The sequence below is a fragment of the Dasypus novemcinctus genome, chromosome 26 (assembly GCF_030445035.2).
Source record: "Dasypus novemcinctus isolate mDasNov1 chromosome 26, mDasNov1.1.hap2, whole genome shotgun sequence".
Classification (NCBI taxonomy): domain Eukaryota; kingdom Metazoa; phylum Chordata; class Mammalia; order Cingulata; family Dasypodidae; genus Dasypus; species Dasypus novemcinctus.
In genome coordinates this window covers 33039555-33063579 of record NC_080698.1, presented here as the reverse complement: position 1 = coordinate 33063579, position 24025 = coordinate 33039555, and the positions used below count along the sequence as shown (strand labels likewise).

The 24025-nt window shown below is 38.1% G+C and overlaps 1 protein-coding gene across 6 annotated transcripts in view; it reads left to right on the top strand.

Annotated features, from left to right (window-relative positions):
• The window catches only part of FOXP1 (forkhead box P1), a 528438-nt gene that overhangs the window by 123207 nt on the left and 381206 nt on the right, over positions 1 to 24025 (top strand). For 5 of the 6 annotated variants that reach the window (XM_058288482.2, XM_012521022.4, XM_012521023.4 and 2 more), the window contains exon 2: positions 3850 to 3945. The gene's annotated coding sequence lies outside the window, so the exon portion shown is untranslated. Of the gene's footprint in view, positions 1 to 3848; positions 3946 to 24025 lie in introns of those variants that run through there. The other variant, XM_071212158.1, reaches the window with a different exon arrangement.

Sequence of the window (24025 nt, the reverse complement as noted above, 5' to 3'; positions counted from 1 at the left end):
TTGGTTCCCTTTCCTTTCTCCACCGTTAGAAAGTCATATTTGCCAATAATCACAAATAGAATGTACCCGTAGGAATTTTTCCAGATTTATAGTGCTTCTACTTACTTAAGGTGGGCAGAAGAGTCAAGCATAACATTTGAGCCAGGGGGAAATGAAAGGTCTACATATTCAGGCCCGGGATACTAGCTTCTGTGACAAATGATCCTGACTCTCATGAGACGTAACACAATGCAGGTTTATCTCTTAGGCACTTCACAATCCAGCGTTGGTTGGTGGGGGAGAAGTGTGGTAGCTCTGCTCCACGTGGTCTTTCAGGGACCCAGGCTTACCCCACCATCTCCCAAGGCCTGGGAGTTCTGCACTGGATCCTCCAGGCCCACAATCAAGGGAAGAGAGAGAGCATTAGGTGTAGTGCAAGAGGTTTCAGGACCAGAAATTAGTCCCAAGGCCCCGCCTAATCGCAGGGGAGGCTGGGAAAGACATTCTGGCTATGTGTGGAGGAAGAGGAGGAAATGAATTTAATGAGCATCTAGGCAGTCTCTGCCATAGACTAACTATATTTTCTTGAATTATTATGGAGGACAAATCCTTACCACACATAATATGTGCCAGAGCTGTCCATAATCTGAGCGCTTTTCTGCAGTGGGTATCTGTGGAAATAGCAGCATTTGGAGACCGTTATACGACTTTGGGGACTGTTTATCTGGATACTTGTTTAAATACATTTAAAAAATTAGCCTGGGATCTGAATATGCTTACCACATGTCACATGTCATTTAGATATTCCGAAATTACAGGTATAGCTCAGAATAAGTTTAGAAATACATACCTAAGAAATGTTGCATGCAGTGACACTTTCTCTCCCAGAATCATCTACATGGACTCATATTTATTTTTACTGTTCTATAAAATCAGAAGCCATATGCAATACTGAGAGAATTCTTCATCTATGACGGCAGGTAGAAATTCTGTTGAGATATGACCACAGTTATTTAATTTGAAACGCACATTTTACAATGAACTACATCAGGAACATTTTCAATTTTTCAGTACCTTTAGTAGATTGAAGTACTCCCTTTTTTTGAAGTTACTCATTTTAAATTATTATTATGAATATTTTAGGATTATTATTACTATAACATGAAGGACAAAATTTATCTTACCAAAATAGAAATGTAATTTAAAGTAGAAAGACTTGATTACAAGATTTAGAAGACTATAAACAAAATGTGTGAGAGCATATTAAAATATACTTTTAAAAACACTATATGCAGTTTACAAAAGTTTGGGGAAAAAACCCTGCATTTAATGTTGTTCTTGAAGGTCACATTGGAGGTAGTTTAATCAAAGATCAAACTTTTCTAAGGTTGAAAAAGCAATTAAAGTAAACCTTTCAGTCATTGCAAGGAAAAATAAATTTAAAAATCTTTGTTCATTATCATAAAGTTAGTGAAAGTTCTGTGAAATGGAAGTCACCCTTGACCATCCACTGGCTTGGTCACAAGTCAGGATTGAACATGGACATATGTGATTAAAAGTGGTGTCTTCACTCTCAGTGCTCTGGCATTTCCGACTGCCACTCTGTCCTTGACGACATTTGAGACCAAAGACAAGTGGCGTTGACCAGGTCGGCTTCTCAGTCAGCTGTTCTTTATTGTTCTCTGGTACTTCTTTGTTATATCAGAGTTCACATTTACAATTCATGAAACACATTTTAATCAGTGACCATATCAGACTCATAGAAGCTAAGCGCTGGTTAGTATGTTGAAAATAAACATGAGGGCTCTCATTAATGTTGCTGTCTGAATAATTAGTTGAGCATCATGTCCTGAGCAGCAGTGAAAGCAAACCGGCTTCTCACCAGGACGTTGGGCTGACAGCTACGTCTTGGAGGACGGTCGTTAGCGTGCCCCACCATCAATGTCACGTTACTGTGTCAAATTAGTTAGTGGCCCCTTAGGAGAAGAGCCGGACCTACAAATTATCCTCCCACATCCCTGGAAACTGTTCGTGAAATCTGTGATCAAGTGTGAGCAAATTATTAACACAGCTCATAAATTAACTAGTTTACAAGCTTATAACATTTTACAAGTAGATAATAAAGGGCAGGAAACTTTTCTGACTGCCTAGCCACTGATGGTGAGGCAGTGATCTGCCAACTTTTCCTTGAGGAGGCTACAGCCAATCGTTTTGTATTAGGACGAGTACACACATGGAGTGGCAGAGCAAATGTTTGGAAAATGTGGAATCTGAAAGAAGGCAAGTATTAATCCATTGGAAACAATATAATTAACTTCATTATCTCATTGCTCTGATAAGTCCACGACAATGGTCCTTTTTTCTTGTGGTGGCAGTTGTACATTAATGAGTTCACCAATTAAGTCTGAACCATTATAGCCTTTGCCAACTGAAATTATCTTTTTTTTTAAAAAAATGATAGCTTTGATGCATTCTTATCATACTCTTAAGCTGCCTTTTTCAAGAGGAATAATGCTAACATGGTGTGCTAAACTCCTCTGAGAGAATGAAGATTGTCAAGCCATAGTATACTTGGCAAAACAGTTGACACATACCAACACATGCACACACACAGACAGCCTGATACCTAGAAAATCTAGTGTAGCCAAATCTGGCCTGAGTTGATCTCTTATCAGGAAGAGACACCCACCAGGATCACCACTCTTGACTCTCTCCTAAGTTCGGGTAGACAGATAACCCACAAAGTTTCCGGAGCTATGTGACTATTCAAATCATAAAGCTTCGTACATCTCCTTTTCAGTTTCAACTTCTCCCTCTGAATACGTTAGAAAAGATGCACATTCACAGGGTTTTGTCTGCGTTTGCTTTTGAAAAGGAACAGAACGCACATGCATGCAGACACTGACGAGCACATGCTTTCTACTCACTCTGCGGTACTGTTCTCCCGTATACACCCGTCCCCTCTATAGACCAGAGGGCTGTATGGGTGGCATTATCATCTCAAGGATCTATATAGAAAAGGCCTGGCATGCAAAACGCTTGTTATTGACACCTATTCATGAAAACTTTCTGAAAGTGCTTGAGGTTGAGTTGACCTATCTGTCAGCAACTTCAGCTTACTTGGAAATGGATTAGTAAATATTCGACTAATAACCCTACCAAGCCTTGAGAGCTTGCTGCCTCAGCACATGGGCACAAGCCGTGCTGTTGCCTTGAGAAACAGGTGGCACAATCCCTGTCTGCATTTGTAATGCAACTGGAAAAAGCTGCTGTCGGTGGCAAGTAGGATTTTGCATTTGGCTGGCAGGAGAGTACACGTCGTCTTTCTTTTTTCCCCTTCGAGGTGGGAGTTTGCCTTTGTGTGTGTATACGTGTCTGTGTGCAGATGTACACCCATGCTTGCACTTCTCTAGTCACTTCTAGTGGATGTCTCGAGAGGCTGAAAGATCAAAAGTTAAAGCAAAATCATCATTTTGATTGGACTTGGGGATCTTCTTGCCCTTAATTCTCAGGCTGAGTTAGCATTGTAATAATGAAAGTTTATCCTAAAAAATAAAAAAATATGGAAGTTACAGGAACCAGACCAGAAGTTACTGGCGAGGGCCAGTAACTTCAAGAGTGGTGATTTTACTTGACTTGACATTTTGTTTCCTCCTTCCATACATTCTATAATAATGGGCTCAGATTGTGAGCTACTTTGAAGGCTGATTCTAGAGGGGCAAGGCCAAAACAGATGCTCAGCTACATGATTATATATTGACTCTAAACTTGGTGTGGAAATAAGGAACACTACAAGGCTCACGCGCTTGTGTTGTTTTTGAAACCTCACTATGTCCTTCATTTATCATCTTCTTTTCTTTTTGCTTGCAGTGTCCTTCTGTGTGTTGCAGTCCTGTGGCATTATGCATGCCCCCTACCAGTGACCCCCAGGCTTTTTATGGCTGTGAGCCGTGTTAAAAGTTCAAGGTAAGCTGCGAATCCCACTAACGGTATGCGTCACCTAAAAATTGCCTTCTACCTCCACTGTAGTGCATATAACAGTTCCACAGAAGATAGTGGACTCCCCCCATTGCTATGCTAGCTGATGCCAAAGCTAGCTGGAATATGTTTGCTGCCCTTGCGATCGTGTTATGGTTTTCAAGAATAACAACAATAACTTAGACTGCATTTTGGAAAGGTGATCATATACAAGGGTGCGCAAACTTTGGTAAATATTATCGACCTCAGAGGTCGGATTTGGCCTGAGGGCCATGGTTTACTGACTCCTGGTCTAATGGGGTGGGGTGGGGGCACACGTGGCCTGTAACTGGGACTCTTGCTCAGCAACAGTCCATCTGTCATTTATCTGGAAGAAACAGGAGTGAAAAATACCTGACCAGACTGTGTCACTGGGTATTGTTGTAAGGATAAAACAAGATGTAATATATGTGAAAGCACTTTGAACATTTCCAAACTCTTCACAAATGTAATGGATGACTCTACACAGTCATTTGGTTTACCTGGTGGAATATGCCTTGTTCACCTTTTTAATCACATTGGTCTTTCATGAACTAAATGAGTGTGGGGGAAAGCTTTTTTTATTTTCTGAGTAATGTGGTTTGTCTGTAGGTTCCTTCTGTTTTACACTTGATGGACAAGCTGTTGAAATGTCTTTTTAGTATCAAATGTGGGTGAAGGGATATACGGTAGATTATGGCAGGCTAAAGATCAAATGCCAATGAAGAATGATTAAATTTCCTTTAATCATCAGAATCTAAGTGCGTTTTAAGATCTTCCACCTTTAATATAGACCTCAATAAATAATAATGCTTTGAATGTCTACAAGTATGTTTGAATTTCACAAGTCTTGCATGTCAAAACACAGAGACAGGCTCAGCAAATATGCTTCTGTGGACTAGCAGTACTAATTAAGAAGGAAAGTCCTATTTAAACATATGGCTTTGAAAATAGAAGGGTAATCCAGAATTCCAATTCATGAATTTTCTAGATTTTTTTCCTCACAGGAGCTATTAGTGTAATGTTTAGACATGCATTCATATTGTTATATCAGTTAGAAATTGTTTTCTAGTAACAAAATTCCAGTTGTATAAGCTAAAAAAAATTAGTTATTCTCTCACATAAAAGATGTCTGGAGGCACAGAGTATGTGGTTGATAAAAGCCTCCTATTGTTCTTCTTTGCCTCCTTGTTCAAGTGTGTTGCTTCATCCTCAAGGTCACTTCATGGCTGCTGGCTATCCAGCCACTGACTCTCTATTCTGGCAACAAAAGGTAGAAGAGTAAGGAACAAAAAGAGCAGTCTTCCCAGCTTAGGCAGGCCTCTTTAAGAACTTTTCCCAAAGCTTTACCCAGTGGCTTCTACGTAGATAGCCTCTTAGCCATCCCTAGCTATAATGACATCTGGAAACGCAGCCTTAGGTGTGAGCAATTTGATGTCTAAGAAAAATTCTGGGTTCTGGTACTAAGGAAGAAAAGGAAAATGGTAACTGAGCAATTATAGCAGTTACTTATACAAAAATCATAGCTTCAGTTTTTCTTACATGTTTAATTTCAATTTATTTTAAATGAATGCCTTCTGCCTTCCGTTGACTCAGCCTTGTGTACATGATGGCTTATTTGAGTTTTATGTGTTAGAATTTCAGCCTCTTTGGTTCTTAGTACAGATACATATCTCAGTAAATATTTTAGGACCATAATATTCTTACTGAAAGTGCCATGGCAAATATGAGAAATAAATCTCTTTCTTTCTCAAGAGAGCTATGAACCAAAATTTTAACTCCAAAATTTGCTAATGCATTTTCTCTCCTGTGGATACAAGCTTTTCTTAAGTTTTAAGTACCAGCATGAAGTCATGGTGACATGCAGACTCATACCCAATTCTGGTCTCTCCAGTGTGTTCATTCAGACTCATACCCAATTCTGGTCTCCCCAGTGTGTTCAGGGGACATTGCTGATGGCCTTGCACTGTCCCTCTTTTCTTGTGCAGACCTAAAGATGAAACAGTACTGCCCATCCTACAGCTCTGTGATTTGCCTCTTCCCATACCCATCAACAAAGCTTACCTTAAAGAGAGAAAGAGGGGGAGAGAGAGCACATGTACAAGTGAACTACCCTTTTCCAATTTTTCTATTTCAGATTGGCCTGTATATTAATCTTGTACAAATTTCCATCTCATAGAATGGGAATCTCATTGTTTCCTAATACGTTCTTTTCCTTTAGTAGCCTGCGCTGGGTGTGCATGAAATATGTGGTCGTTTATGCATTTACAAGCATTTACTGAATGCCTGGTAGGATAGAAGTGTGGTCAAGAGTGTCTGCTCTGAAGTTAGATCATCTTTGATTCCTATTCTGTCTTTTCCACTTGCTGGCTGAGGGACCCAGGTAAGTTACTTAACCTTTCTGACCCACAGCCTCCTCATCTGCTAAATGGGGATTAAAAGTAGTAGCTAGCTCCCCTGAGACGTGTTAGTGAGATGATGCTTGTAAAGAGCATAGCACAGATCCTGGCAGATGATAAATGCCAGCATTGGAAGATGCACCCCAGGGGATATGGCAGAAATCCCTGTCTTCGAAGAGTTTTTTTTACCACCCAGTAGCTGGTTCATTGGTCCTTGTTTTACTGGTTGACAGTGCATGTTTCACAATCCATTGCTTCTCATCTGGTATTCCCTTGTAAATTTAAGTAGAGCTTTGGGAGGCAGCCTTGATGTCAGTCGTCAAGGACACCTGCAGTTAGGTATGATACTGGAAAGCCCTGCTAGAGAGCTTACATCTTTGGTCCCATTTTGGTGCTTTCCTCCAAGAAGTGTGCAGATCTTTTTTAAACTCCACTTTTTTTTACTTACTCAGACAATGGGCCTGCCTACCAAGCAGAATTCACTAACTGCTTTCAAGTTGGAATTGCTGATGATAATCTGAAACTCTGTAGGGTTTCACTAGCGCAGGCTGATGCTATATGATGTTGATCTTCCTTTTCTCATCACCCGTCCCTCCTCTGAGCTGACTCTGCAAAGCAGGCGCCGGGTCTCCCACAGATCTTCTTGGCAATGTCGCTTGAAGAAAAGGGCCATTTGTATGTAGAAGCTGCTGAGCAACTCTGGCAAAGATTATCAGCAGTGCTCAGCATGGCCTAGCTGGAGATGTGTTCCAGTATTGAGAAGCATTGGTGGTTATGTGACCATGGCCTTCTGTGGAGGTTTGAGCACTATTGGGTGAGATAGGTAGTCACATCATCTCTAAACTAGAGCTCTGCAGTGATTTCGTTAACCATGACCCCACATCACCAGTTTGATGGTCTTGAGGGGACTGACCCCAAACTTAATTATTATATGTCATGAATCTGCTTAGTCAGGTAATTGACTCTGAAAATGGTGCCTTGAAGATCTTACCTATTCAAGAGATTTTGGAAATTCAGAGTTTTTTTCTTGTTGTTTCAAATACTTATTTAAAAACACTTTTGTGCCCGGATGCCATAAAATCTGCCTTGCCTGGGGACCATGGCAATCTCTGCTTGCAGCAGCTTTTATTCTTCACAGGACTAGTTTCTTCTCGTTCCTTAGTGCTCAGTTCAAATGTCAACTCCTTGGAGGGGGGCCTTTCCTGGCCACTGAAATTAAAGAAAATTCCCTCCTTTGCTGTTATTTGCCATCCAGCCTTTTGTTTGTGCAGTTTATTCCCTTGTCAGTTCCTTTATGTATGTGGCATTTTATCAGGTAGTAAGCAAGGTGGGTCTGTCTTGTTTAGTGGGACATCCCGATGTCATACTGAACTACTGCTAATATACTACTAAGATAGAAGGCATGCACACAGTGTTTCTGGAATCAGTCAAAAGTACATTGGAGGATTTTCCTGTGAATTTCTATATTTTCATGGACCCTAAAAGTACTATACCTTTATCGTAGGTATCAAATGCCAGCCCTTGGGTCTTCTGTGGAAAGTTTCCACTGTACACTGTGAAGGTCTTTGTACACTGTGTCCCCCAAGAAGACAATCATTGCCATTTGAGACTCAAGCCTATGTAGGTTACTTAAGGATGTTGGATTCCAAGCTCAAATCCCAACACTCCATTCACTGACTGTTTGTCCTTGCACAAATTATTTTATCTCTATAGACCTCAGTTTTCTCATCTTAGGTGCAGGTAATAGCCTTGACCTAGCTCATAGTGTTACTGTAAAGATTAAATTAAATCATGCCTATAAAGAGCTTTATACAGGGTCTGAAATAAATGATGGTGTTGAATTTTAAAGATCAGCAAATGCTTTTGGAACTGCATTGACAACACTTTATTGTATATTCTTGCAATCTTCATTTTGAAGATGGTAAAGATACCAAAGGGTCTTGATTCCGTCTTATATTTATGTTTCCTGAACTAAAGATATCTTTAAAGCTGAAAACTATAAAATGAACCAACAATGGGATGGTCTGTTTTATATTTGTTGTTGACACGTTGACTGGTAGATGTTCATGATCTGTCGAAGATAAGACAAGTTATAACCCATAAAGGCCATGCTGGTCCTGTGTTTGCAGCCTGAGTCATAGCCACAAAACCTAGGGAATTTGGAGCCCAGGATACTGCTCTGTCCTACTCATCTTGTTAGAGATAGGTTTTCCCTTAAATTGGAGCTGGGTTGATCTCCTGCCTTGCAATATACAGTGTCTTAAATTTTCTGTGAATTCTCTTGTCTTTTTTTTTGGAATTGTACACTTGATGTATCTGTCCTGAAAATTCACATACTTCTCTTTTGAAAGAAAGCCCACGTTTCTATAGACTGAAAGGAGTGTGGTTATAAATACCTTGCATTGTTAGCACCATTTCCTTTCACCTGCTTGAAGAAGATGAGCTATTATTGTTGCTATATTGTTCCATCATGTAAGAGGTTGACATGTGTTGTGAATTGTGAATTTTTACGTGAAAGCTGAAGCACAGAGAGGGACCCATCTCTTTCTGTATCACATACCTTTTGGTGGCAAAGAATGAAATATCAAGTAGCGTACTTTTACTTCATTTATGGAGTAACAAGTGTTTTTTAAGAAATTCAAATAGCCATTTTTTATTAATTTATGATTTAAACCTTATACACTTATAACCATAAAAAGACAAGATTACAATGTAAGTTTAAGGTACCACATTTGGTTACTAATACCTTTTTTTAATGAAGAAAATATAAAATTCAGTGAGTTTCAGTCAAGTGAAAGAAACAATTCAGGAAAATTTTGATAGACCCATGGCAGTCCTAAGAATGAATCAGAAACAGCTTTTTTTTGCATCTCTAAAAATATATAACACCCCTACATCCAGATATCATTTCTGAAACTAAAATAATGATTCATGAAAGACAAAACAGATCCATGTAATGTGAGACTTGATTAGCAAAGTTTACATGGGAACCTTGACAAACTACATTAGCCCTCACGCTGTGATGTGCTTGATACTGTGGTGCCTGAATATCAAGGCTAAAGATTAGGAGCTTTCTGAGGGTTCTTTCTTTAATGCGTTGACATTTGCTTTGTTGTCTAGGACTGGTTCTGTGAAGCAGTCTCTACATGCCAGGTAATACTGGTTAAGATGAGCCGGGGGTTGAAATTCTCAACACCAGCTTTCACAGACCACCAGCCAAAGATCTGTCCTGTGTGCTCTGATTGAGAGAGATCATATACTTCGGTGAATAACTTCTCCAAATAATTCACAAAGAGCAACTCAGACCCATTCTTCCATTCCTGGTCTACTTCTAAATATGGCTCTTTCTTTGGAATTCTAATCCTAGAACAAGACATGTTAAGACCCTCTTGGGTTTATCTAGATGTATGTACACAGAAGAACTTATATTTCTTGCTATCACTAGTACTCTGTGCAATTTTCTCCTTCTCCATTAAAAAATAGAGAGGTGGAAGTAGAATTTTCAAAACTTATGAAAAACCTAATTCTGAGAAATTCCAATAAACCAGATTATGTAGCAGTTATGTAATAGAAACATGATAGTTTTTGAAAAGTCAACCCTGTAATAGCTATCTTTCTTGAGAACTTAACTATGTGTCCGACAAGATTCTAAACCTTGACTTTTAACAACTCATAGTAACTCTATGGGTAGGTATGAGTGTAAGAATTCATTTTACAAATGTGAAAATTGAGGATTACTGAGTTTAAATGTGACTTGCACAGAACTCTTGATTTATAAGGAGCAGAGCTGGGATTTGAACTCAGGCACTCTTATTCTAGTGTCTGGGCTCTTAACCACTATGTGATATGGTCCTCCCTATGCAAACATTTTCTTGGGTGTTGATTTGCAGGTGTTCTTTTGTTTTAGTGTACATTTTTCGCTGTCGGACTGCTTGTATGCTACATGTTTATCTTTTATACTTCACCATCTAAGAAGACCTGTTTGATCTTACTAGGCTTTTTTAGCTGTTTTCATTCTTTTGCTAATACTGGAGCTATGGGAAATAAAAGTGTGTCCCAATATGATTAGGAACAAGGACAACCACTTAATTGGTGTTCTTCTATCTCTAGTTGGATGTGCCTGTTAAGATGTTTCCTCTAGATCTTTGATTCATTTTTCTCTGGTACATTATTCTAATTAACCTCATCACTGCAACCCTCGTTTTATTTCGTATTAGCCTCTGACCACCCACCAATTGATTTGTTCCGCTCAATCACCTGTTTGAAGAAGTGTGGCAGGGGAGAGGGTATCTTTCCCAAAGCAGCAGCCATTTACCTGGGGCATTTTCCCAGCAAGCAGGTCTAGAATGTTCCTTTAGTTCTTGGGCTACAGCCACCTGGAAAGCTTTTTATTTATCAGGTGCATTTGTAAAGTTACACTGGCTAACAAATTTCAAAGGCCTTTAGTTACTTGGTCAGTAGAATTATAGATTTGTAAGCTGTGTTCCAAGAACTTTGACCTCCAAATGTTGGTAAAAATATTAGACTTGGAAAAGATGTTTAAAGGCCAATTGCAAGGGACCACACAAAAAAGTTTTATATACAGAGTTTGAGTTTTCAATATCTTTTTAAGATAAATAACAGACCACTTTCAATGAACCTGTGCCTTATAATAATGAGCCATAGTTTTTCTCTTTGGGTACAACTGACCAGCTTATGTATAAAGAGGGTTTAATTGCCTCATGATATTGAAAAGTCAGATGGTAGAGCTAGCTGCAGGGGACATCTGGAACAAGGAGCTCATATCACGTTATTAAGTGTTGCTTTTAATCTCTTGGTTGTGCTTTGTTCTGTGTTGGATTTATTTGTGTAGACTTTTACCAAGTTGTGGCATGACAGCCATCCATTAATCTATCTTTGTGGCAACACCTGCAGAAAGGAATCTTAAGAATTCTAGTAGCTGTCACAGAATTTGGATCTTACTAGTGTGATTGTTTTGGTGTGTGCCATCTGCCCATCCCTGAAAGTGGGGTTGGGGAGCTAAGGAGTGTGTGTGGGGGTGGAGAAGTGTCATGGTATGCTGGGCTGGGAGTGGCTCATTTGTCCATCTCTAAAGCCAAAGATGGCATTCAACTGACACAAGAGTAGACAGTAATGGGAATGGTGCTGGTTCCAGAAGTATGGTGCAGGATTCTGGGAGAGAAGATTATGCTTGTTGAATAAGGTATTATAATTGGTGGAATTAGAGTGTTGGAAGGAGACTTCAGATATCATGTAGTCCAAATACCCACAATTGAATCTCATCCATGAGTTTTCCTTATGCCTGTATAATACTTGGGTATCTTCAAAGACTTTCTTCAATGACAAAGGCAGACCGTGTCATCTTGGGACCTTTCTGAATTTTAGAACTATTACCATGCCTCTGACCTGGAGGAATCTGTAGTCCGCTCACTTCCCACTCTCCTCTTGTCTAGCCTTCTGTCCATCCATCCACCATCTGTGGCTGTTTAGGTCAATCTCACCATATTTTTATCTTCAAGGTAGACAGAAAGGTCAATTATAATACAGTGATTGAGAATCTACAGGAATACTGAAGGATTACATGTATGTGATTGGAGAGGGAGATTGGAAGACCTAACAGAAGGAAAGATGAATATGAGTTGCCAAGTAGCCAAGGGGAAAATGGGTGGATGTACCATCTCTGCTCTAGAATTAAACCCTATATTCAAACTTGAATTTGAATTACCTGGGGAAATTAGCTTATGCAATATCTTAGCCCTGTTGAAACACACATGACTTATAGATCAATGATATAAGAGATGAGAACAATTAGTAGTTGATGTTGAAACAGTTGTATACAGGTGAGCCACATGGTATCTTTCAACATACCACAATCTCCTGTCTCCTAATAGGTACATAATAAATGAATGGAGAAAGCTTCCATGGGTAAAATTTTGGTCAATTAAATTATAGAATTCTTAGTGTGTCATCCCTAACAATTTTGAAAAGTTTGGCTATTGTTTGTTGATTCATACATTTATGTGGGCAAGTAAATATTTTAGTCTTGATTTCTTCATCTGATAAATGAGGATAAAAATATAGTGCCTTCCAAAGGGTTATAGTTGTTATGGAGAATCAACATCTTGATCTGTGAGAAACCCTGAATATGGTGCTGGCACCTAGTAAGCTCTCAGTGGGTGTTAACCATTGTAATAAAAATACAGCTCCGTTTTTTACCTCTTAGGTTTACAAAGGCTTAAAAAAAGTAAATTTAGTGTATCAGTTTAATGAGTTGATTTTTAAATTTTTCCATAGACCTTGGATGGATTATATTTTTAAAAATTTCACTTGTTATTTAATTATAAAAATTAAAGGTATTAAAGATGATGCGATTTAGCAAAGAACTTTAACTACACATGCTTTTAATGCTTCCCTGAATTAATAATTTTCAGGTCCATCATATTTTCTCCTTGGCCCACAATTCATCCCATATTTGGATCTTGGCAAATGATGACTTGGTTAATTAGGCAGTCTGTTAACTCTGATTACTAAGTTATAACAGATCAGTGTAGAAGCATCACTGTGCAATTTGGATTAAAAGGCTCTTCATTTTATCAGAACAAATTTACATTTATGGATAAGTATGTTGAACTGCATTAGGTTTTTCATAAGGAAAATTAAAAAAGGATAAAAAATTATTTCTTCCTCAAAGTTATTTTTTATTATGACATTCATCATATTATCTTTCACTAAGACTATACTTTAAAAGCTTTTATTTTATTTTAAGGCTTGAAAATTATAGCTGATTTAATCCCTCTATTATACAAACATGATGGATGCATTGCAGTTTTATTTAAGCATAATTTAGTGTCGCGATCCATGGTTATGCTCCAGTTCTGACCACAGTGGCCTCTAATACTGGCCTTACTTGAAGAAATGAATCTTAACTGTGTCGGGGGGCATTAGTGGGTTACATTAAAGCTCGCTCTCTTTCACAGCAGAAAGCAATGACAGTGATTAAATAAGATTGGGCCTCTGTAGTCCCTTCCCTTTCTTGTCTGATGGTTCATCATCACTTCAGGACAGTTGGAGTGGCAAGCTTGCTTGCTTACCCCCTCTCTGTCTCTCTTTCTCTTCTTTCCTTTCTTGGCACATGATATTTAACCTTGTGGAAAGAGAACAAATAAATAAATGCAAAACAATTTCTCAGACTCCACGAACCCTGAGATCTGACACAATTTCTCAGATACCAGTAACATTAAAAAAAAAAGCACCTTACCTCGCTTCCACTGGTGTGCACAGTACCCGACACACAGGAGGGATTTAGTAGATATTTACTGAATTCTAATTGACAGACTGTAGCCCCTACCCCCAGGCGTCTACGCTGCTTTTAGAGGTTAGCTGGTGCAATCACTGTGACCCTGTTCTGTACTGCAACCACTGGAAAAAATGGAGTTGATGAATTTAATTTTTATTCATTCAATAAGCTTATTGTTACCTGGCCTTTATGAATTGCCGTATTCTAGTTCTATGAGAAATAGAGAAATCGAATGAGAGAAAATATTCTTTACATTCAGAGAACTGTAGTATCTTGTTGATTAGATTGTATTGACATGGCTGTAGGTCAGAAAACAACAAAGCTGAGCTCTGTAGCTTTATTCATCGGTACCATCTAGTTTATGTAAAAGTGGCTTTTCTAAATTTGGAAGACCTTCCTGATTTTGAAGGTAAATGCAGAAATTTGCTTGTTTCAAAACGGAACTTGGAGTTTTATGTTTTCATGATTTTCTTTTAATTGGTAACATTTAATAATAATCATAGGTGACTCCCAGTTTGGAGGGGTTTGTGGCTGACTGTTCAAAGGTAAAATGATGTTCTAAGCTCTTATTTGATGAATTTGAATGACAGTCTGAATAATTTTCTCCCTAGTGCCTCTTCGTCCCCATTCCTTCCTAAAAGAACTAAATAATTAAAAAAGAAAAAAAATCCAAACCTCACTGGATTGTATTAATCCATATACTTATTTTCAAAAAAGAAATTTGAAAAAAATGTAGTCTGTGACTTTTATATGTGAGGTCAAGGTTTCAATCCATTAGAACATTAATTAATTTCTATTTTTTTAAATGGGTGTTTCCTTACCTAACTGTATTATAATAAACTCTTGCCAACAGAGCAGTGAAACAACAGAGCAGTAGTACCCACTGGAAAACAACTGCTTAAGGAATGGGATGCAAACTGTGAAGTCAGGTTGCATTTTCAAGCATCACTTGAGACAGAAAATTCTAGCCCCACATCAATTTTCCCCCAAGAAGTCTTAACAGCATTGGGGAACTTTCATTTAAATTCTTCTTTAATGTAGAGGTCTGTGGATAGAAGCAAGCAAACTTATTGGAAGGTTGGATACTATTACTGTGTGGTTTTATTAATTAAATTTATTCCTTTAAAATGACCTTGGATTAAAAACAACCACCTCTTCTGTGGTCATGGTTAGCAGATGTTTACCGTAATTCTTTGCTCAGCAGAAAAAAAAAGTCTCTTGCACCCAACAAAAACAGTCACATTTGCTTGGCTAAATCAAAATTTTGGCTCTTGGGTTTTACTTTATATATCATGGCTCCAGTCATACAACCTTTCCAAGTGTGAGGCTTAGATCACCAACTCCAACATCTGCAGGAGAGCTTTGTGCACAGTGATCTATTATGTGAGTGCTTAATTCTTATACTGTTTTTGGCGTTCGTCCTTCCTCATTGAAACCAATATCCTATATGCAAGCCTCTCTTTGTTTTTCTTGTATAAACATTGTAGCCCCTCCTTGATTTTTTTTAAGCTTTCACCTGGGCCTTATGGACATTTAAGTGAGGGTTTTGATCATAGATATGAAGTCCAGGTTTGCTTTCTCAGTCTGAAAGTTTGGTCTTTGCTGAGCTCTCTCTGAAATAAAAAATGCTCTGTTCCTCTTTATTTTGTGCTTTTGAAGCTCCTTTTCTCTAGGCATGTGGGGCCTACTTAACCGCCTCACCCCTCATATTTTTTGCCAGTTGCATTTCTTTTTTTTAAACAAACCTTAAGTGGTCATGAACTTTTAAATCAGGGGTTCTTAATCTTTTGTTCCACGGACCCCTTTGCCAGTCAGGTGAAATGCATGGACCCCTCACTAAGTCTACACTGTGCTGTGTATTATTTAATAAATATAGCACACCCGCACCAACACGTCCCTACAAGAATAATGTGTTTTTGAATTTCGATTCAAGCTCCTGGACCCCTTGTGAAGAGCCCCTTCTTTAGCAGTCCTTGTCCACAGCTGCCGTTTGTGGTTCTCATAGACATTTCGGGACTACCCTCCTCACCTGTAGTGGATTTCCATGGCCTGGAATGCTGCTGCTTTTGTTCTTCAGCAGTGCTGAAAGGAAATACAACAGCAGAACTTTGCTTTTCTTGGGAAACTCCTCCCTTTGGAAAGGAGAACTCTGGGTGGCTCTTCTTATTTTGTTTCCATCTCCAAAATAAGCAGGGATCTTGCATAACACCAGGGTAGGAAAAAAGAAGTAATTTTAAGGGAAACATATGTTCATGGAGAGAAAAAGGGAGCTAGGACTGAACAGGGGACAGTGGCCCACAAAGCCGAGGGCATCTTCTTTCTAATTCCGGTAGGAAACCAGGTTTTGACCACTTGGGTGTATTTTATAAAACAAATAATAAGTTGCTTCCCTCTATCCCTGAGTCTTTTCTTTGATCTAATTAATAGTAAATGGGGCAGGGAAGCGGCTGTGGCTCATTCAGTTGGGCTCCCATCTACCATATGGGAGGTCCTGGGTTCACCTCCCGGGGCCTCCTTGTGAAGGCAGGCTCGCCCGCACACTGCGGAGAGCTGCTGGCTTGCAAGTGCCGTGGAGTGCCAATTCAGCAAGGTGACACAACAAAAAAGGGAGATAAGCAAAAACACAGGAGAGCGCGCAGCAAATGGACACTATAAGAGAGCAGACAGCAAGCAAGCTGCAAAGGGGGAGGGAAGATAAATAAATACAGACACAGAAGAACACAGAGCAAATGAGCACAGAGAACAGACAGCACACAAAAAAGCCAAAGGGGGGAGGGATTAAAAGAAAAAAGTAAATGGGGGAGCGGATGTAGCTCAGTGGTTGAGCAACTGCTTCCCATGTATGAGGTCCTAGGTTCAATCTCTTGTACCTCCTAATTTTAAAAAAAGGTAAATCTAGACCTTGGGTAACCAAGGCTTAATAGGCTAGTTAGTTGAAATATACAGTGGTTTGAATAGATATTAAGTCCTGTATTTTAAAATATTATTCTTCTGTGATCTTAGCACTTAATTTCCTTGGAGATCATTTGATTCGAGATGCCTGCCCTAATCTGAAATCAAAGCTAAAATTATCCAATTATAATTTTCATTTGGTATGATGTTAGGAGAATAGAAGTCTGAGTATTAAAACGAACAAAGATGTCTAGTTCTTTTACCAATTAATGGGCATATTATTTGTCCTTTTAACTGATTCCAAATAAGTTCTGTTGATAGAAACAGAACAGACAATTTAGTGTGTCAGACTGTTTGTGGGTGGCAGTTTTTAAAAAATGTAGCTAATTTGCAAAAGAAGAGAGATGGAAGAGGGAACCAAAAAAAGTTCCTTAAATTAAGGTTTCTCCTCAACCCATTCTCAAGGTACGAAAGTTTCAGAGTTGGGGGGAAAGCCCAACAAAGTTCTTCTTTCCTTGTAACAAATTAAATACTGTCCTTAAAATGTAAGGATGTAGGCCCAAGAGCATTCTGGATAGTGGCTTATGTCTGTAAGGCCAAGGCCTGCCAGCGGGATCTTGGATGGGCTCACACAGTCATTTGTCCTAGGACAGCAGGAGCATGACATACCCCCTAGATTGGGGGCCTTGGTCTTAACTGGAATTGAGTGCAAGTCAAGTTTTTTCTCATAGCCACAGAAAATGTATCTAAATGGGGCCCATTAAGAACAGTTATAATACTCACGGCTTAAAGAGCTCTTGTTTCCTTGTGTATTGACACAAGTAGGTTTGGAAACTCTGGCAGAGTGGATCCAAGCTTGTGTTCAGTCTGTTAAATTAAGAAAATCTAAATGAGATTTAAAAACTCAGTTAAACACCTCCCCCCCCCCCCATGAAAGAAAAGAAAGCAAAGCCACTTCAAGTAGATTATTCTTAAATATAGTTTAAGTGTCAACTAGCTATTTTAATTAATCCACTCCATTTCTCCCCCAAAGGCCTTAAAAGGTATTATCAATAGTATAATCATTTTACCACTGGGAAAATGAAGGTTAAAAAAAAATCACTTGTGTACACAAAGAGGAATTTTGAGTTAGATTTCCTTTCAATCCATAGAGTAGGTTACATTCTGTTGTTATTCTAGTGTTTTTGTCCTTTGGGATCTGCAGAAATGGTGCAGATGCCGTCCCTGTATTCGTGGGAAGTAGGAAGGGCCTCATGGAGAAAGTGGCAGAGCAGAACTGGAAATCCCAAAAGTCTCCTTTAATAATTATAATGTGACCATTGATCAGGTTCTTACTGTGTCAGCTGCTATTGTAAGCAAATTATTGTCCTGGTCTTATTAAATCTTACAAAACCTATGGAGTAGCTATCCTTATTATCATCATGTTACAGATGAGTACACTGAGGGCTCAGAGTTTAGCTACATTAAATTGTCCATTTACAAAAAATGTAAATGTAACTGAAATAAAGTCTGTCATCTGCTTATGAGCAATATACCAATGAACCAATGCACCTGGTTCTGATTTTGTACTATCGCTGTATAAGTTGTCACCATTGGGGGAAGCTGGGTGAAATGTACATGGGATTCTTTGTACTATTTTTACAAGTACCTGCAAGTCTTGTATTTTTTACACCTACCTGCAGGACAGTCTTTCTATTTTAGATCTTTCTTATTTAATATATGTGTTTGCAGCTATAAATTTCCCTCTGAGCATTGCTTTAGCTGCATCACATAAGTTTTGATATGTCTTTGTTTTCATCCTTTTCAAAGTATTTCCTAATTTCCCTTGAGTTTCTACTTTGACCCATTAGTTGTTTAGAAGTGTGCTATTCCCATGTATTTTTGGATATCCTAAATTTGTTTCTTTTCTGTTATTAATTTCTAACTTTGTTCCATTGTGATCAGCTAACATACTTTGTAGGATCTCATTCTTTTTTAAATTGACTGAGGCATGATTTATGGCCTAGCATATGGTCTCTCCTGGAGAATATTCCATGTGCACTTGAGAAGAATATATATGCTGTTGTTGGTGGAATGATCTGTAGGTGTTTGTTAGGTCTAGTTGTTTTATAGTGCTAATCTTGTCTTCTGTATCCTTGTTGATCTGCTTATTTTTCTTTCCATTATTGAAAGTAGAATATTAAAATCTCCAGTTCTTACTGTATTTCGCCCTTGAGATCTCAGTTTCTCTTCATGTATTTTGATGCTCTCTTCTTAAGTAAAGATTTTCTTCAGGAGATCAAAAAGAGATCATTTGTGTTATACTACCCAGTCTAGGGACTTCTTTCAATTTTAGGGTTTACAAATTGTATCACACTGATGAAAAAGTTTGGTTTTGTAACAGGGCAACTCTGACATTGATGGAAGAATTCAGGCCCTATTTACACAGGTAAAGAGAAATGAAAAGTTGATGGTTTAGTTATCCAATTTATTTTATTATTGTAGATAGTCCATGAGGTCTAGTTGAGGCCAAACCCACATTATTTTCAGTGGCAGATGACTGGGGGCTTTGACTACCCAGGTCAGGGTTTCTTTACTGTCTACTTACTTTCTGTAGACATGAACTAACTCAATACAAACATGTTTCATGGGGAAAATGTGCTTTTATTTTTTTTTGCAAATAAGAATAAGATGCAATTTCCTCGTTGTTGCTAACCCTGTGACTCTGTAGCCCTCTCTGTGTGTAGACCACATGGCACACCCCAGGTGCATCTGTCATACAGAAATTGCTTTTCCCCCAAAATACAGAAGTGCGAAATAAACCAATTTGGGCAGAAGTAGTACATGCTAGAATTACTTAGTATCTCTCGAACATCTCCCCACTCTCATTGTATTAGGACTAATCAAGGAGTTAGAACTGCCTAGTTCCTGCACAAATGTATATATAGCTTCGATTTAGACATGCTACTACTGACTGATTGTTTTTGCTAACAGTATTATGGCTATACATTTAATTTTTCTCTTTTCGGGAGTATAGTAAATTTGTTCTAGACATGTCAGTGGAAAAGCAGGGGATGGAGGGAATACACATAAACCCACACCCACATATACCTAAACAGATAATTTGTCAGTAAAAGATTTTTAGTAAGACATTGTCTTGGACATCATATGTTTCTTTAACCATTTTAAAATTCTTAAGCATATCTTGGTATTTGTCAATGAGCTATGAAATAGTTTAGCCATCATTTCTGTTAAAATCCATGATTTAAGTCCACTATGAATACAATTTGATTTTTCCGCCAGTTTCTTTTCTTTTCATCTATATGAATGGTCACAGAGTTGGTTGGTGGTGGAGGAAGCCCTGTTGTCTGCATCTTAACTTTCTCAGAGAAAGGAATTATTGTCTTTATTGTTTTGTTTCAATGTGTGACCTCCCTACCTGCTGGGTTTTCCAACAGCTGTCAGCTAACTACTCTAGCACCATACTGCTACCATCATTCCTGGTTCACAAATATGGAAGTAAACAGAAAATCTTGCTAATTTGAGCCCAGTAGGAACCTTAACACTGTAATGAGGCACTAATTTTGAAAGCACAGAGAGAGAGCGAGATCTCACAAAATGAGAGCCAAATTTTTAAATGATTTTAAGTAACTAATTGAGAGTAAGAAAGGTACTTAAGAAAGAGTGAGAAACTGACACATTGAGGAATTACAGAAGTGAGAGAAGAATCCTCATGGAGTCTTAGTAATTATGCAGTCTTACTTGGGTTGCCACTGATGCTAATCTAAGTGTGGGAATGATAATGTACCTTAGAGGACAGGTTTGTGGTTGAAATGCTTTTGATAGATTTTGACAAATTAAACAGTGGTAAAGATGTTTGGAAGTTATCCAGGTCCTCACCGTTATTTATGTCAGTGAACTAGAAATCAGTGGTTAATTTGCAGTTCTTATAATTTTTATGATACTCATGTTGTTGTAAATTTAGCCGTGTGCGGCATCAACTCAGCAGGATACATTTTATGTTGTCAGCTACCTTTTGACATTATAATAGATTTCAGTTGCCAAAGCTTTCTCGATAGAATAAAATGTAAAAGAGAGCTGTGAAGAATATTTGGATCGTATCCAAACACAAGTAAACATATGATGGACTTTCTGAGATCAAAAAGCTTAGATTGGAATTGTGGGGGGAGGGTGGCTCTGGGAATTAGGCTCTATTTGTTTTCTTTTTTCTTTTCTTTTCTTTTCTTTTCTTCTTATTTGCCCTTAACCCATTCTAATATCATTTTCTAGATAGGTGTCTTTCATCTTGACTCTAAGCTAGTCTGCCCTTTGCTGTGAGGTTCTTTGCATGATAACCAAAGTGTCATTTGAAGGTATTGATTTTCCACATCTTGTAACTATTAATACACCTTTGTGCCCTCTTTCTTGCATTGGGTTAATAGTCTTATATTTTTTCTCACTATGCTTTAGCATCCATAGTTTAAGAAAATATTGATATTCTCCATTAATAAAGATTCAGTTGGAATGTTATTTTGTAATTAAGATGTTTCTTTCCTCCATTCTTTTCCTCTAGTTTATTCAAAATGCCTCCTCTATAATTACCCTCTTCCATAGCATTGACGCTTGCCCAGCACCAACTAAAGAGGATTACTGAACCCCTTGGACTTTTTATATATTTGTCTTCTGCAGTCCTGTATTTTGACCTCTAAATTATTTCTTTTTAGGCCCTCCATTCTCTTATGTAATATACATATTTGTAGATCTCACTTTGATCTATGTGAACTTAGAATCTTCCATTTCTCCTGTGTCATTGACCCTGCTTGAAGACATTGTGTGTCTCCATTGGCCAAGCTTTCATTTTCCCTTCTTTCTTACACCTCCTTCAATTCTCTTTAGTGGAAACTGTTCCTTGATACTTACTGTGAGCTCAGGGATACTACAGAGGGATGATGTGTTTGACCTAAGCATGTCAAGCCCAGTGGAAGAAACTCTTCCTTGACCTCCATTTGTGTAATTGGGTTACATATTTTAAGTACCTTATTTGGAAGTGTCCATTTGGCAGGGACTCTGCTGCTCTACTTTGCTATAACCCTGTCAGCTCCCAGTGTCTAATAAGTTTTAATGATAATTGAAATGATCAGTTATCAATTCATAATGAAAAAGTTTATTAACCTTTTCTGGACACAACTACATTGTCCTTGAGATGGAAGTTTCTTATTGTACCATGTTACCAGCAATTTTAAATGGGAGCTATTGGACTTGTGTTCTTGGTATGTAATACCTTAAACTGTTTTCACATTATTTCTCTCTCTTCCAGAAGGTATATGTACTTTGCCACTACCTCAAAAAACAAAACAAAAACAAAAACAAAAAACCCACTGTTCATATATTTGAGATAAAATCAATGTAATTGTGTAATATATTTGGAGGGTATGTACTTTTATATTTTTATTATAAAATAAAAGACAGTTATAGAAAGATATACAAACAAAAATGTAAAACCATTGTGTCCAATATTTTATTTCTGCACTGTCTAAAAAGTAGCTAGTAGCTACTTAGCTTTTGGAATGGGGCTAATACAACTGAGGAACTATACTTTAAAATAAATTTTAAAATTTTAAATATTTTAATAGCTACATGTTCTATGCCTACTGTATTGGACATCATTCATATAAATGTATGTGTAAATTATTAAACGTATATATAAATTATTATAAAAGTAGACACCTTTGTAACCACCTCTCATGTCAGCAGGTAGAACCCTGCCAGGTACCCAGAAGCCCTTTCACATGCTGTATCCCAGTCGCAGCTCCCTACAAAAATAACCAGTGTTTTGACTTTGATAGTAATCATACCCTTGTGTTTCTTTATGATTTTATCAGCTTTGTGTCCATCCTTAAGCAACAACAACAACAAAAACCACATAGTTTACAGCTGTCCTATTTTTAAGAACTTGATGTCTTTTAAGTTTCTTAATCTACAGTTTCTCCTGCATTCGTTTCTGTACTCTTTACCCTTTGTAGAACCCTAGCCATTGGAGAATCCTAGCCATTTGAGCCATAAACTTGTCAAGAATTTGGACTTGGCCCTCTCTATTTCCTGTAAATTGGCAGCTGACTCCAGAGGCTCATATTTTACCCTTTTCCTTCATCAAGAGGGACATAATTTCTTACTGTCTTTCATTTTGAGAAATTAACAGCCATTGATGCTCACTATCTAAAATTCATTAATTGGGAATTGCAAAATGATGATATTCTAGTTCTATTATTGTGTTTTCATATATTGGAATAATTTTATAATTTTATTCTTCATTTACTATTGGTTACCCAGTGGTATTTTCATGTAGGAAATACAGGATACATGTATGAATTTCCTTCTGTTAACAAATTTTCAAGATCATTAATTGGTTCCCTGTCATTTTCTGAAAGTTAGTAAATTTTGTTGTATTTATGAATCACAAGTTTAGACAACATGTTATTAGATTTCAGTCCACTGCGTTTCTTATTTTTACATAAGATCAAATGAAACTTCGTGTTGACTTCTCCATCCTTCAGATATGACCCTAGTGGTCTTTGATGGCATCTTTGCTCTCCGGGTAAGATGTTTTAGTTTCTTTCAGTGGGAATTTTAATACTGGATTTGTTCTTTATTTATCAGGAAGGCTTCATAGAAACTATATTGCCTGAATTCATATATGTTGATAACAATTTGTTATACCACTTATACCAAGTCAGTTTTTGCTGGATATGAATTTGTTGGCTGACACACTTACCCTGAGTATTTTAAATACGTTGCTTCATTTTCTTCTGGTGTAAGTCTTAAGTCCAGTAATTTTACTAGAATATGTCTCTATTTTTGGCCATTTTCAGTAGATAGGTTCAAGTATATAGAGTCCTCTTCCAATATGTAGTTGCAGATTTTTAGTTTTTTTTAAAAAGATTTATTTATTTATTTAATTTCCCCCCCTCCCCTGGTTGTCTGTTCTTGGTGTCTATTTGCTGCGTCTTGTTTCTTTGTCTGCTTCTGTTGTCGTCAGCGGCGCGGGAAGTGTGGGCGGCGCCATTCCTGGGCAGGCTGCTCTTTCTTTTCACGCTGGGCGGCTCTCCTCACGGGTGCACTCCTTGCGCGTGGGGCTCCCCTACGCGGGGGACACCCTTGCGTGGCGCGGCACTCCTTGCGCGCATCAGCACTGCGCATGGCCAGCTCCACACGGGTCAAGGAGGCCCGGGGTTTGAACTGCGGACCTCCCATATGGTAGACGGACGCCCTAACCACTGGGCCAAAGTCCTTTTCCCAGATTTTTAGTTTTAATTTCAGAAAAGTTTCTTTGAATCATAGTTTCCAGTATTTGGATAGTTCCCTTCCTTTGGGTTCCTCCTTAGGGATTCTGATTTTCCATATGTTGGATCTTCTTTACCTATTTCAATATTCAACACTTTGTCTGGAATCTTTTTCATCTTTATCTTCATTTCTTTTCTGATTT